Genomic DNA, 14,693 nt, shown 5'->3' on the forward strand with positions numbered 1-14,693 from the left:
TGCCTCATGCTGTATAGACATATATTTTGAATGTGTACGCTATCCATACATGTTATCCGGGGATACGGTACCCCTTCTAACCTTTGTGCAATGACGTGCAATCCATACTGGGCCTAACACCGTCTGAGCCTGCCTCATGCTGTATAGACATATATTTTGAATGTGTACGCTATCCATACATGTTATCCGGGGATACGGTACCCTTTCTAACCTTTGTGCAATCACGTGCAATCCATACTGGGCCTAACACCGTCTGAGCCTGCCTCATGCTGTATAGACATATATTTTGAATGTGTACGTTATCCATACATGTTATCCGGGGATACGGTACCCCTTCTAACCTTTGTGCAATGACGTGCAATCCATACTGGGCCTAACACCGTCTGAGCCTGCCTCATGCTGTATAGACATATATTTTGAATGTGTACGCTATCCATACATGTTATCCGGGGATACGGTACCCCTTCTAACCTTTGTGCAATGACGTGCAATCCATACTGGGCCTAACACCGTCTGAGCCTGCCTCATGCTGTATAGACATATATTTTGAATGTGTACGCTATCCATACATGTTATCCGGGGATACGGTACCCCTTCTAACCTTTGTGCAATGACGTGCAATCCATACTGGGCCTAACACCGTCTGAGCCTGCCTCATGCTGTATAGACATATATTTTGAATGTGTACGCTATCCATACATGTTATCCGGGGATACGGTACCCCTTCTAACCTTTGTGCAATGACGTGCAATCCATACTGGGCCTAACACCGTCTGAGCCTGCCTCATGCTGTATAGATATATATTTTGAATGTGTACGCTATCCATACATGTTATCCGGGGATACGGTACCCCTTCTAACCTTTGTGCAATGACGTGCAATCCATACTGGGCCTAACACCGTCTGAGCCTGCCTCATGCTGTATAGACATATATTTTGAATGTGTACGCTATCCATACATGTTATCCGGGGATACGGTACCCCTTCTAACCTTTGTGCAATGACGTGCAATCCATACTGGGCCTAACACCGTCTGAGCCTGCCTCATGCTGAATAGACATATATTTTGAATGTGTACGCTATCCATACATGTTATCCAGGGATACGGTACCCTTTCTAACCTTTGTGCAATGACGTGCAATCCATACTTGGCCTAACACCGTCTGAGCCTGCCTCATGCTGTATAGACATATATTTTGAATGTGTACGTTATCCATACATGTTATCCAGGGATACGGTACCCCTTCTAACCTTTGTGCAATGACGTGCAATCCATACTGGGCCTAACACCGTCTGAGCCTGCCTCATGCTGTATAGACATATATTTTGAATGTGTACGCTATCCATACATGTTATCCAGGGATACGGTACCCTTTCTAACCTTTGTGCAATCACGTGCAATCCATACTGGGCCTAACACCGTCTGAGCCTGCCTCATGCTGTATAGACATATATTTTGAATGTGTACGCTATCCATACATGTTATCCGGGGATACGGTACCCCTTCTAACCTTTGTGCAATGACGTGCAATCCATACTGGGCCTAACACCGTCTGAGCCTGCCTCATGCTGTATAGACATATATTTTGAATGTGTACGCTATCCATACACGTTATCCGGGGATACGGTACCCCTTCTAACCTTTGTGCAATGATGTGCAATCCATACTGGGCCTAACACCGTCTGAGCCTGCCTCATGTTGTATAGACATATATTTTGAATGTGTACGCTATCCATACATGTTATCCGGGGATACGGTACCCCTTCTAACCTTTGTGCAATGACGTGCAATCCATACTGGGCCTAACACCGTCTGAGCCTGCCTCATGCTGTATAGACATATATTTTGAATGTGTACGCTATACATACATGTTATCCAGGGATACGGTACCCTTTCTAACCTTTGTGCAATCACGTGCAATCCATACTGGGCGTGAGAACGGCTGGCGAGCTGTTAAGCAAGCTACAGCACCTGTCCAGACAAGTACAGGGATTCCCTAGCGAGGAGACTTATTTGATTGTTTTCTATGTTGGGACAGCAATTTTTGGGGAGCACTATACTCTGGAGAATGATAGATGGGGCCCACCATACACTGGAACATTCCAAAGGTGGACATCAGACACTGGAGCAGCATTTACAGGGCCCATTATACACTAGAGCATTAGAAATGGGGCCCATTATGTTTGGAGCATTATTTGGGCCCATAAGACAGTGGAGCTTCATCCATGGGGACCAACATATACTGTAGCATTATGTGGAGCTCATCATATACTGTTTCAAACATTATATGGGACCAATGATTTTGTATGGAGAAATAGATGGGCCTCGTCATGAGATGTAAAAAGTGAGGTATTTTTCATTGTACTATACCGCTATTTCTCTGCCGTATCGGAGCATGATGAGTTGTGGTATGTGTTAAAGGGGCGCTCTTTCGCCCAGGGCACATGAAAACCTGCAGCCAGCCCTCCCCCCCCACAAATTTAGCCAAATAACCCCCATTTTTCAGTGCGTAACTTGTATTATGAAGTTAATTAAGGTTGACAAGCTTAAGTAAGAAGAATTGATGCTTTTGGCATTCAAATGGGCACTGTAGGTGTGTTTCCTGTCCTCCTCTCACTGCCGACTTTTATTCCCCATTGACTTACATTGGGTTTCGTGTTTCGGGACGACCCCGACTTTTCCCTATAATCGGACGATCTTGCTCGACCCGACTTTTGGAAAAGTCGGGTTTCACGAAACGAAACGCGACCCTAAAATAGCAAAAGTCGCTCAACTCTACTAGTTAGTGATCTTATACTCCTTTTTCAGCCGATATGAAGGATGTTGCTAGGATGATAGTCTTACCTGAAAGACAATCCCAGCATGGATAGCAGCCTCTCCTCCGTTGACCACCAACAAATGCGTGGGGTGTGATTTGCCACATAGCGGCTCCTTACCAGAAGATATTTTTCCCTTTTCTGGTTGTCAACAGAGGAGTATCAAGGAGTATTCTGAACCGAGCAGATTCAGTTTTTAATATGGGCCAATGTTTCTTTAAAACCTCAGGATAGTTTCCCATTGACTTTTATTAGGTGGAAATAATTCGTATTTGAGGACATGAGCAGAGAGGATGCAAGTAAATTAGAACTGTATATGTGCACATGATCAGGAATGGCTCAGTATTTTCTCAGGATTTGACGCAGGTGAAATCTGCACCAAATCTGCATCTGAGGTAACTGACTGGTCACCTGCGTATTTGATGCATTTTTTACATGCGTTTTTTTTCTGCATGCGCTTTTAATACGTTTTTTCATTGCATGCTTTTTTTTTTAGGTCACTTGAAATAAAGCTAATTGAAAGTTGGCTTCTGGGAAGGAAAAAAAATGATTTCCTTTTTGCAGATATATTAGGGTATGTGAACACGGTCAGTAAATACTGCTGGTTGGACGCTGCGGACATCTGCAGCATCCAATCTGCAGCATCCAGCTAGCTGTTACAGCATAGTGGATGGAATTTCAAGAAATCCCATGCCCACTATGCATGGGTAGGTAGGGTAGCCGACAGGGGGGTGGTCCGCTTCTTGCCGCAGACAGACTTGAGACAGAGACAGGATCGTGTCCAACAGGTCTTCTTTATTAGCCGTCTTCACAACGACCACAGCAACACACGACAGCAATTTACACTCTTCGCACACAGGCCCAGGTACCTTCACTTCCTCCTGACTTCTGTGTGACGACCCCAGCGGCTCTTTCACTGCAGCCGCCCTAGGCCTATCTACTGCAGCGCTTCACCAGTCCGAGTCCATCCACCTTGTTGTACCCCAAGGCTATCTCAGTCTGCGGCTTCTATCATTGGTCCACCCCCCTTGACCGTCTCAGCTGTCAGCCCCCTTCGGAGCTTCTTTCCTGTCTTTTCTCTTCAGCAGATATTCCTGTTGCCTGTGCTCCTCTCACTGACAGACCATTCCAGAACCTTCTCCCCCTCTTTTATAGCCTTCTCGTTCTGGTAACCCCGCCCCCCATTACTTGACAGTTTCTTTAGCCAATGGCTGCTGTTTAGTCCTATCCTTACAACTCTCCACTGCCCTCTAATGGCCAAACTACAATATTACACTCTTCCTCTTTATCTCCAGCTGTTTCCCATCTTTCACTATAACAGTCCACGTACAATATGCTACACCTCTGCCTTCCTACTGCAGACAGGTCTGTGGCACCCCTGAGGGTTCAGTCGCAACAGAGGTACTGCACCTCCTCCTGAGGTGTGGTATCCCCCATCCAGGTAAGGTGGAGACACCTGACCACACTCCAACACCTGCATCCCACACAACATAGTAGTGTAGCAAAGCACCCTTTGGTGGCTCCCTGCTTGGAACACGAAGCGTGCTGGGAGGTGGGTGGAGTTTAGTTTGCATCAAAGAGCGGGAGAAGATAGGATTCAGTGGTTAGTTGGTGAGAGAAGATCCCCGGAGTGGGATGAATGAAGGAAGTGCTGCAGCCGACCTCAGTGACCTGGGTACACAGGCACAGGGAAGAGACATTTATAGAAAGCCTGAAGCTTCATAAGAAGGAAGGCTTAGTACGGAACGTAAGGAGTAGAAGAGGACTGTGGAAACCGGGTTAGAGGAGAACCCCTTCCAAGTAGAGATGAGCGACTTTGCCTTTTTTCGGGTCGAGTCGGGTTTCATGAAACCCGACTTCCGCAAAAGTCGGGTCGAACAAAATCGGCCGATTTTTGTGAAAAGTCGAAGGCCAACTGAAACACGAAACCCAATGCAAGTCAATGGGGAAGCAAAGTCGGCAAGGAGTGGAGGACAGCAAACACACCTACAGTGCCCTTTTGAATGCCAAAAAGCATTTCAACCTTAATTTACTTCATAATACTAGATACACACTGAAAAATGGGGGTTATTTTGCTAAATTTGTGGGGGGGTAGGGCTGGCTCCAGGTTTTCATGTGCCCTGGGCCAAAGAGCGCCCCTTTAACACATAGCACCACTCATGATGCTCTGATACGGCAGAGAAATAGCGGTATAGTACAATGAAAAATACTTCACTTTTTACATCTCATGACTGATATCCATTTTAAATTCTCCAATAGTTCCAAAAACGGACAGTATATTACTCCATATAGTATTATGGCCACCGCATAGTGCTCTATACAGAGTAATGAGGCCCATATATTTCTCCATACAGAATCATTGGTCCCATATAATGTTTGAAACAGTATATGATGAGCTACACATAATGCTACAGTATATGTTGGTCCCCATGGATGAAGCTGCACTGTCTTATGGGCCCAAATAATGCTCCATATATAATGGGCCCCATTTCTAATGCTCTAGTGTATAATGGGCCCTGTAAATGCTGCTCCAGTGTCTGATGTCTACCTTTGGAATGCTCCAGTGTATGGTGGGCCCCATATATCATTCTCCAGAGTATAGTGCTTCCCAAAAATTGCTGTCCCAACATTGAAAACAAATAAGTCTCCTCAAATAAGTCTCCTCGCTAGGGAATCCCTGTACTAGTCTGGGCATACAGACGTGATGTCATTGCGCTCTCTGATCAGAATATCACTGTCAGGAAACGCGGAAGACATCATGGCGGTGGAGCAGGGGGAGGTAAGTATTTCAACTTTGCAAGTGCTGTGATCCTGAGCAAGCAGGGGGGGCCCACTCGTTGGCGATGGCACTGGCACAGGGCCCCTCATAGTACGGCGGTGTGTCTGACGGTGGGTGACCCGAACCTGCACTTTCATCTGCACCTTCCTCTTTGTCACCGTGTAAGGTGGTACAGTATATGGGAAGGGTAACCTGAGTTTCATCAGGGATAGATTCTGGCTGTGTAGAGTGCGAGGGGAATGTAGTGGTCTGGGTCAATGTACAACCAGAATCATCTAGCAGTGGCTGGGCATCAGTGCACTTGTGGCGCCCCCAGGAGTAGGGTCGCCACAGTGGCATTACCTTCCTCCTAGGGAGTGTGATGTCATGCTTGGGAGCAACAAATGATCTCTCTAGCAGTTAAACCAACACACAACACATTTCCCACTCCAGGCCAGCAGGGAGACCTCTGAACCTGACTGCTGAGGAGCTGCTCTCTGTGGTCGGGAGGAGATAAGTTAGGGCAGTCTGTGAAGGGAAGGGGAAGTGTGTGGACGTGAGAAGGGGAGCTGGACAATGAGCAGAGTTAAGGCACACTCCTAGCTGGAGCGCATGGTCCGGATTCCGGTCTCCGAGTTTGTAGGGACACTGACGTTCCTGCAGCCGAAACCGGAGGAAGTAGCAGTTGTAAATGCTCTGTACCCAACTAAGGCTCGGAGGCCCCAGCAGCGACGTGTGGGAGCCAGAAGGAAAAGGCTACGGCTGCCTGCCATACGAGAAAGTTCCAAAAGAGAGTCAACAGGGGAACGTCATTGAACTCAGCACTGCGAGTACCTCAGATAAGCGCTAGAACGGAGGCCACACTACCTATCTACAGAAAGAGAATTCAAAATTGGCTTCAATGCTGACCAACTCCTTCTCCATCTGTACTCTGGGTCCTGGATGGCTCTTACCAAGTACAGGTAAATGAACTGCATGACTGTTGTGAGTTCATTCTCTGGTTCACCAGTTGTGAGTTCTCCTTCCAGACTCCCTCTGGTGGTACAGGAGGTAGTAAAGCTGATTTGATCGGTGGAGATCTGTCACTTGAGAATGAGGATGACGATTGGACCTCAGAATTCTCAGATTGGATTTAAGACAGCCGACGCCCTATTCAGTTGCTGGTGATTCCTTCTGGCTTGTCAGCTCTTGGTTTTCAGCTCTGTTTCAGTCATCTAAAGCTAAGTTTTTCTGCTAATGTTCACACTTGATTTTGTTGGTCTATTCAGTTTTTTGCGTGGTCAGCCAGCCCCAGCTGGGGGCTGTACTGAATTTCCACTCTTATTTATCAGTATTTTGCCAATTGGCTTTTTGTCCCTTACTAGATTGGTCTCTTTTTGCTCTGTCTCAGAATATTTCAGAGTGCTGATATAGTGGGAGAAGTCTAGTGACTTCAGGGTTAATTTTGCTATCAGAAGTGTTGGACTTTATTTTTGTAGGGTTTTTTGCAGGATGCAGACAGTGTCTTTCCTTTCCTTTCCTGTCTGGTTAGTTTGGGCCCCATCATTTGCTCAGCCTATTTTCCTGCCTGTGTTTGTGACTTCATCTTGTTTCACCATCAATACATGTTTGGGGGCTATCTATTCCTTTGGGGTCTGCTCTGGGGCAGTTAGTTTTCCCTTTTCTTGCTTTAGGCTTATTTAGTCCTCCGGCCATGATGAGGCGTCTAGGTTCATCGTAGGCACCCTCCACAGCTGCTGCTAGTTGTGTGGTAGGATCAGGGACTCTGCAATCTGCATAGTTACCAACCTCTCTGGTTTTCTGTGACTTAGCTTGTTTTGCTTTTTTCTCCTCGGTGACCCATTCATAACAAAATCACCAGCCATACCGCAGATTCTAGGGTACTCAAAAGCAGGGAAAAGTTGTTAAAAAAAATAAAGTGTCAGAATTTTTTTTTTATATTTTTTCCTCTTTTTTCTCTGGGGCCGTAGGAGGATTTTTTTTCTTTTTCCTAATGGAGATTAAGCAATTGTCTGATTATGTGGAGCAGCTGGATTCTGAAGTGCAAGGAATTTCCACCTACTTCATTCAGTCACATGCTGCTGAACCTAAGATCCCTACTCCTGATGTGTTTTCTGGGGATAGGTCTAAATTTCTGAATTTTAAGAATAATTGTAACTTATTTCTGGCCTTGAAGCCTAACTCATCGGGGAGCTCTGTGCAGCAGGTTAAAATTGTCATCTCCTTGCTGCACGGCGATCCCCAGGATTGGGCTTTTACTCTGACACCTGAAAATCCTATTCTGACTAATGTGGATGCATTTTTTCAAGCCTTGGGGTTGTTGTAAAATGAACCTAATGCTGTTGATCAAGCTGAGAGAACCCTGTTGGCATTAACCCCTTTCTGCCATATGACGTACTATCCCATCCATGTGCCCTGGGACTTAATTCCCAGGGACGGGATAGTACGTCATAGCGATCAGCGGCGCCCACGTGGGGAGCGCCGCTGATTGCGGCCGGGTGTTAGCTGATTATCACAGCTGACACCCAGCACAATGTGTCAGGGGCGGTCACGGACCGCCCCCGACACGTTAACCAGTTGTACATCGCGGTTTACCGGGGGTTAAAGGGAAGCATCGGCAGGGAGGGGGCTCCCTCCGTGCTTCCCTGAGCCCCCCACAGCAGCGCAATGTGCAGCGCTGCTGCGGGGGGCTCTTTCCCTACAGGTCCCCGGATCCAAGATGGCCACGGGGACCTTCGGGAGCATGTAGGGAGCTGGCTTCCTCAGTGCCTGCAAAGCGCAGGCATGAGGAAGTCTGCGTCTATGCCTGTGACAGATCGCTGATCTGTCACAGTGATCTGTGATGTGACAGATCAGCGATCTGTCACAGGACAGTGATGTCCCAACTGGGACAATGTAATAAAGTAAAAAAAAAAAAAAGTGTAAAAATGATTTTAAAAAAATCGCCAAATAAATTAGTAAAGAAAAAAAAATATATATTCCCCAATAAATTCATTTTTTGAAAAAAAAAAACCAAACAAACAATAAAAGTACACATATTTTTTATCGCCGCGTCCGTAACGACACGCCCTATAAAACTGTCCCATTAGTTAAATAAGAAACGAAGCAAAAAGTAATGATTTATTATCATACCACCAAACAAAAAGTGCAATAACGCGCGATCAAAAAGACGCATATAAATATCCTTGGTACCGCTGAAAACGTCAGCTTGTCCCGCAAAAAACGAGCTGCCATACAGCATCATCTGCAAAAAAATAAAAAAGTTATAGCTCGCAGAATAAAGCGATGCAAAAATAATTATTTTTTATATAAAAGAGCTTTCATTGCATAAAACCGCCAAAACATAAAAAAAAGACCTAAATGAGGTATCGCTGTAACCATACTGACCCGAAAAATAAAACCGCTTTATCAATTTTACCGCACGCGGAATGGTGTAAACGCACCCAACCAAAAGAAATTCATGAAATGCTGGTTTTTGTTCATTCTGTGTCCCAAAAATCGAAATAAAAAGCGATCAAAAAATGTCACATGCCCGAATATGGTACCAATAAAAAGGTCAACTCGTCCCGCAAAGAATAAGACCTCACATGACTCGGTGGGTCAAAATATGGAAAAATTATAGCTCTCAATATGTAGTGATGCAAAAACTATTTTTACAGTAAAAAGCGTCTTTTAGCATGTGACAGCTGCCAAACATAAAAACCACCATAAATAGTAAATCAAACCCCCCCGTTATCACCCCCTTAGTTAGGGAAAAATAATAAAATAAATGTATTTATTTCCATTTTACCATTAGGGTTAGGGCTAGGGTTAGGGTTAGGGCTAGGGTTAGGGCTAGGGTTAGGGCTGAGATTAGGGTTAGGGATGTGTTGGGGTTAGGGTTGGAGTTATAATTGGGGGTTTCCACTGTTTGGGCACATCAGGGGCTCTCCAAATGCAACATGGCGTCTGATCTCAATTCCAGCCAATTCTGCATTGAAAAAGTCAAATGGTGCTCCTTCCCTTCCAAGCTCTGCCATGCGCCCAAACAGTGTTTTACCCCCACATATAGGGTATCAGCATACTCAGTTCAAATTGAAAAACAACTTTGGGGTCCAATTTCTCCTGTTACCCTTAGGAAAATAAAATTTGGGGGCAAAAATATCAATGATTTTTTTTCTTTTCACGCCCAGGCGTTATAAACTTCTGTGAAGCACTTGGGGGTTCAAAGTGCTCACCACAAATCTAGATAAGTTCCGTGGGGGGGTCTAGTTTCCAAAATGGGGTCACTTGTGGGGAGTTTCAATAGTTTAGGTACATCAGGAGCTCTCCAAACGCACATGACACCCGCAGACCAATCCATCAAAGTCTGCATTCCAAAATGTCACTACTTCCCTTCCGAGCCCCGACGTGTGCCCATACAGTAGTTTTCTCCCACATATGAGGTATCAGGGTACTCGCGACAAATTGGACAACAACTTTTGGGGTCCAATTTCTCCTGTTACCCTTGGGAAAATAAAAAAAATTGGAGACTAATTGATCATGTTTGTGGAAAAAATACGATTTTTTTATTTTCATGCCTGGGCGTTATAAACTTCTGTGAAGCCCTTGAGGGTTCAAAGTGCTCACCACACATATAGATAAGTTCCTTAGGGGGTCTAGTTTCCAAAATGGGGTCATTTGTGGGGGGTTTCCACTGTTTAGATACATTAGGGGCTCTCCAAAGGCAACATGACACCCGCAGACCATTCCATCAAAGTCTGCATTCCAAAACATCACTAATTCCCTTCCGAGCTCCGATGTGTGCCCATACAGTAGTTTTCTCCCACATATTAGGTATCAGCGTACTCAGGACAAATTGGACAACAACTTTTGGGGTCCAATTTCTCCTTGTACCCTTGGGAAAATAAAAAAATTGGTGACTAAATGATCATGTTTGTGGAAAAAATCCAATTTTTTTTTTTCACGCCCGGGCGTTATAAACTTCTGTGAAGCACTGGGGGGTTCAAAGTGCTCACCACACATCTAGATAAGTTCCTTGGGGGGTCTAGTTTCCAAAATGGTGTCATTTGTGGGGGGTTTCTACTGTTTTGGTACATCAGGGGCTTTCCAAACGCGACATGGTGTCCGATCTCAATTCCAGCCAAAAACGTAAAATGGCGCTGCTTCCCTTCTGAGCTCTGCCATGCGCCCAAATAGTGGTTTACCCCCACATGTGGGGTATCAGCACACTCAGGACAAATTGCACAATATCTTTTAGGGTCCTGTTACCCTTGGAAAAATAAGAATTGAGGGTGAAAAGATCATTTTTGTGGAAAAAATATGATTTTTTAATTGTACGGCTGTATGTTATAAACTTCTGTGACGCCCTTGGGGGTTCAAAGTTTTCACCACACATCTAGCCAAGTTCCTTGGGGGGTCTAGTTTCCAAAATGGTGTCATTTGTTGGGGGTTTCCACTGTTTTGGTACATCAGGGGTTTTCCAATCGCAACATGGTGTCCGATCTCAATTCCAGCCAAAAACGTCAAATGGCGCTGCTTCCCTTCCAAGCTCTGCCATGCGCCCAAATAGTCATTTACACCCACATATGGGGTATCAGCATACTCAGGACAAATTGCACAATAACTTTTAGGGTCCTATTACCCTTGGAAAAATAAAAATTGGGGGTGAAAAGATCATTTTTGTGGAAAAAATATGATTTTTTAATTGTACCGCTGTACGTTATAAACTTCTGTGAAGCCCTTGTGGGTTCAAAGTTCTCACCACATATCTAGATAAGTTCCTTGGGGGGTCTAGTTTCCAAAATGGGGTCACTTGTGGGGGGTTTCCACTGTTTAGGTACATCAGGGGCTCTCCAAACGCGACATGGCGTCTGATCTGAATTCCAGCCAATTTTGCATTGAAAAAGTCAAACGGCGCTCCTTCCCTTCTGAGGTCTGCCATGCGCCCAAAACAGTGGTTCCCCCCCACATATCAGGTATCAGCAATAACTTTTGCTGTCCAATTTCTCCTGTTACCCTTGGTAAAATAAAAAAAAATTGAACCTGAAGTATTTTTTTTGTGAAAAAAAGTTAAATGTTCATTTTTTTTAAATATTAAAAAAATTCCTGTGACGCACCTAAAGGGTTAATAAACTTCTTGAATGTGGTTTTGAGCACCTTAAGGGGTGCAAATTTTAGAATGGTATCACTTTTGGGTATTTTCTATCATATAGACCCCTCAAAGTGGCTTCAAATGTGATGTGGTCCGTAAAAATAAAATGGTGTTGCAAAAATGAGAAATCGCTGGTGAATTTTTAACCCTTATAACTTCCTAACAAAAAAAAATTTTGGTTCCAAAATTGTGCTGATGTAAAGTAAACATGTGGGAAATGTTATTTATTAAGTTTTTTGTGTGCCGTATCTCCGTGATTTAAGGGCATAAAAATTCAAATTTGGAAAATTGCGAAATTTTCGCCAAATTTCCGTTTTTTTCACAAATAAACGCAAGTTATATAAATGAAATGTTACCACTAACATGAAGTACAATATGTCATGAGAAAACAATGTCAGAATCACCGGGATCCATGAAAGCGTTTCAGAGTTATAACCTCATAAAGGGACAGTGGTCAGAATTGTAAAAATTGGCCCGGTCATGAACGTGCAAACCACCCTTGGGGCTTAAGGGGTTAAGCCAGGGTCAGGATTCTGCAGAGATATACTGTCAAAAATTCCGAAAGTGGGCGGTCCTTACTATATGGAATGATAGTGCATTGGCAGCTCTCTTTCGGAAGGGTTTATCAGAGACCGTAAAAGATAGATGTTATGGTGGGATTTCCTGTTCCCTCTGGTCTGGATGATTCTATGTCATTAGCCATTCAAGTTGATGGGCGTTTACTTGAACGTAAAACTACACGGGAGTCGCTGCCACTAGAGATGAGCGACTTTGCCTTTTTTCGGGTCGAGTTGGGTTTCGCGAAACCCGCCTTTCGCAAAAGTCGGGTCGAACGAAATCGGCCGACTATAGGGAGAAGTCAGAGGTCCGACTGAAACACAAAACCCAATGTAAGTCAATGGGGAAGAAAAGTCGGCAGTGAGAGGAGGACAGGAAACACACTTACAGTGCCCATTTGAATGCCAAAAGCATAAATTCTTATTACTGAAGCTTGTCACCCTTTATTTAGTTCAGAATACTAGTTACGCACTGAAAAATGGGGGTTATTTGGCTAAAGTTGTGGGGGGGTAAGGCTGGCTCCAGGTTTTCATGTGCCCTGGGCAAAAGAGCGCCCCTTTAACACATACCACAACTCATGCTGCTCCGTTATGGCAGAGAAATAGTGGTATACTACAAAGAAAAATACTTCACTTTTTACATCTCATGACGAGGCCCATCTATTTCTCCATACAGAATCATTGGTCCCATATAATGTTTGAAACAGTATATGATGAGCTCCACATAATGCTACAGTATATGTTGGTCCCCATGCATGAAGCTCCACTGTCTTATGGGCCCAAATAATGCTCCATGTGATGTACAATGTCTGCAAGATATGTTTTCTGTTGCAATGTGCTAACAAACCCTCCATTTTCTTTGAGAAGCTGCCTGCCAGTGTCTCAGTTACATTGCACACTACAGCAGCTTCCCTTCCCCCGAGTGCCATAAACCAATTTCCTGTCACCCCATTTGGCTTCTCATGTGCCTCGGCTGAAAGAGAAGAAAAAAAGTGCGGGAAAAACTTCTTTGTTTGAAACGAATAAAACTATGAGAGACTATACCATAAGAACCAAATACCCTAGAGATATGAAAATCATATTTTTGTAACCTGAGCGGTCCCAGCTTCGAGACCGCGTATGTTTCGAAGTTCTACCCTGTCCAGAACATGAGATAGAATTTGCGCCCAAATGGACGGTCATATCGCATAGATGTTTGATGTTTTCTTGATGGGCTCATTACGCTGGGAAACATGATACCACTGATGAGTCCATACCAGCTTCTCCCATAAAGTTATAGCTAATCTAAGTTTTGTAGCCAAAACATAACTTGGATAAGAGAGGTGGGATCAACCCAGAATGCACCTCTCTGTGATGTCACATAGGAAAGTCTATAAGGCATTTCCTGGGCAAACCAGCTCAGAACAGCTGCAGAGTCCGTGCTGACAAGAACTCAGATGAGCGGAGAAGTGCAGCTCCGCCTCCACCCACCTTAAAGCCACATGGTCTGCCTAAGGAACAATATGGAACTGTGAGTGTAATCTCTTTGTTTTCTCCACTTTTATTTTATACCTGTACTGTACATATTTTATGTCTCAATTTTATAGCAACTTTTATCTGTAATCACTGTCCTCTTTCGGAAAATAAATGAAATAATTATTTAGACCTGTCTCTATGCTCTAAGACTCGAACTATACGCCTTTGTTAGATAATCGCTACTAATTCAAGGGGTTTGCCACGGACCCTCTTAATTTAACACTGTGAATTAAGTAACCGTGACTGGTGGCAGCGCGTTGTGCACGGCTATTGCGGCTTGCTGGCAGTCTAGAAGGGTCTTATATTGCTGAATAAGGGTCTGCGGCCACAGCATTGATAATTCCCTTACTGCAGAAGCCTAATTGCCGGTTCACAACAGGCAGCCCGTCCGGCGACTAATTATCCTAGGTGCAGTTCCCTGACTGACCTGAGGGTAAGGGGGGCGCCGGAGAGCTGCGAGTTCCAAAGTGGAACTGAGAAAGTGGGATATACATAAATCCCCGCAGTACTTGGAAGATTGACAGCAGTGGTGGGGCATCCAAATTAAACTCCCCCTGCGGCAAATTGTAGAGCGAGATTAGCTTGCTGGATATTTTTGTCACATGGTGCCGGTGTGGGATAACTAAGATAAGCCCCAACGGTGCCTGTGATAGCCGTGTGCCGGCATTGTGTCACGTCCCTCCGTCCGCTGATACACCCGTGTCAGTGGTGGGATTGTGACATAGTGGTGACACAGGGTCCGCTGTCCGTCGCGTTTTGGTGGCAGCGGGACCCCCGTTAGTGTCGCCCGTAAGTAGACGAACGGCGGTGGGCTGTTCGTCACACTCCATACATAATGGGCCCCATTTCTAATGCTCTAGTGTATAATGGGCCCTGTAAATGTTGCTCCAGTGTCTGATGTCCACCTTTGGAA

This window comes from Dendrobates tinctorius, unplaced genomic scaffold (genome assembly GCF_039654945.1).
Source record: "Dendrobates tinctorius isolate UK_male_01 unplaced genomic scaffold, ASM3965494v1 ptg000156l, whole genome shotgun sequence".
In the NCBI taxonomy this organism is placed as follows: Eukaryota; Metazoa; Chordata; class Amphibia; order Anura; family Dendrobatidae; genus Dendrobates; species Dendrobates tinctorius.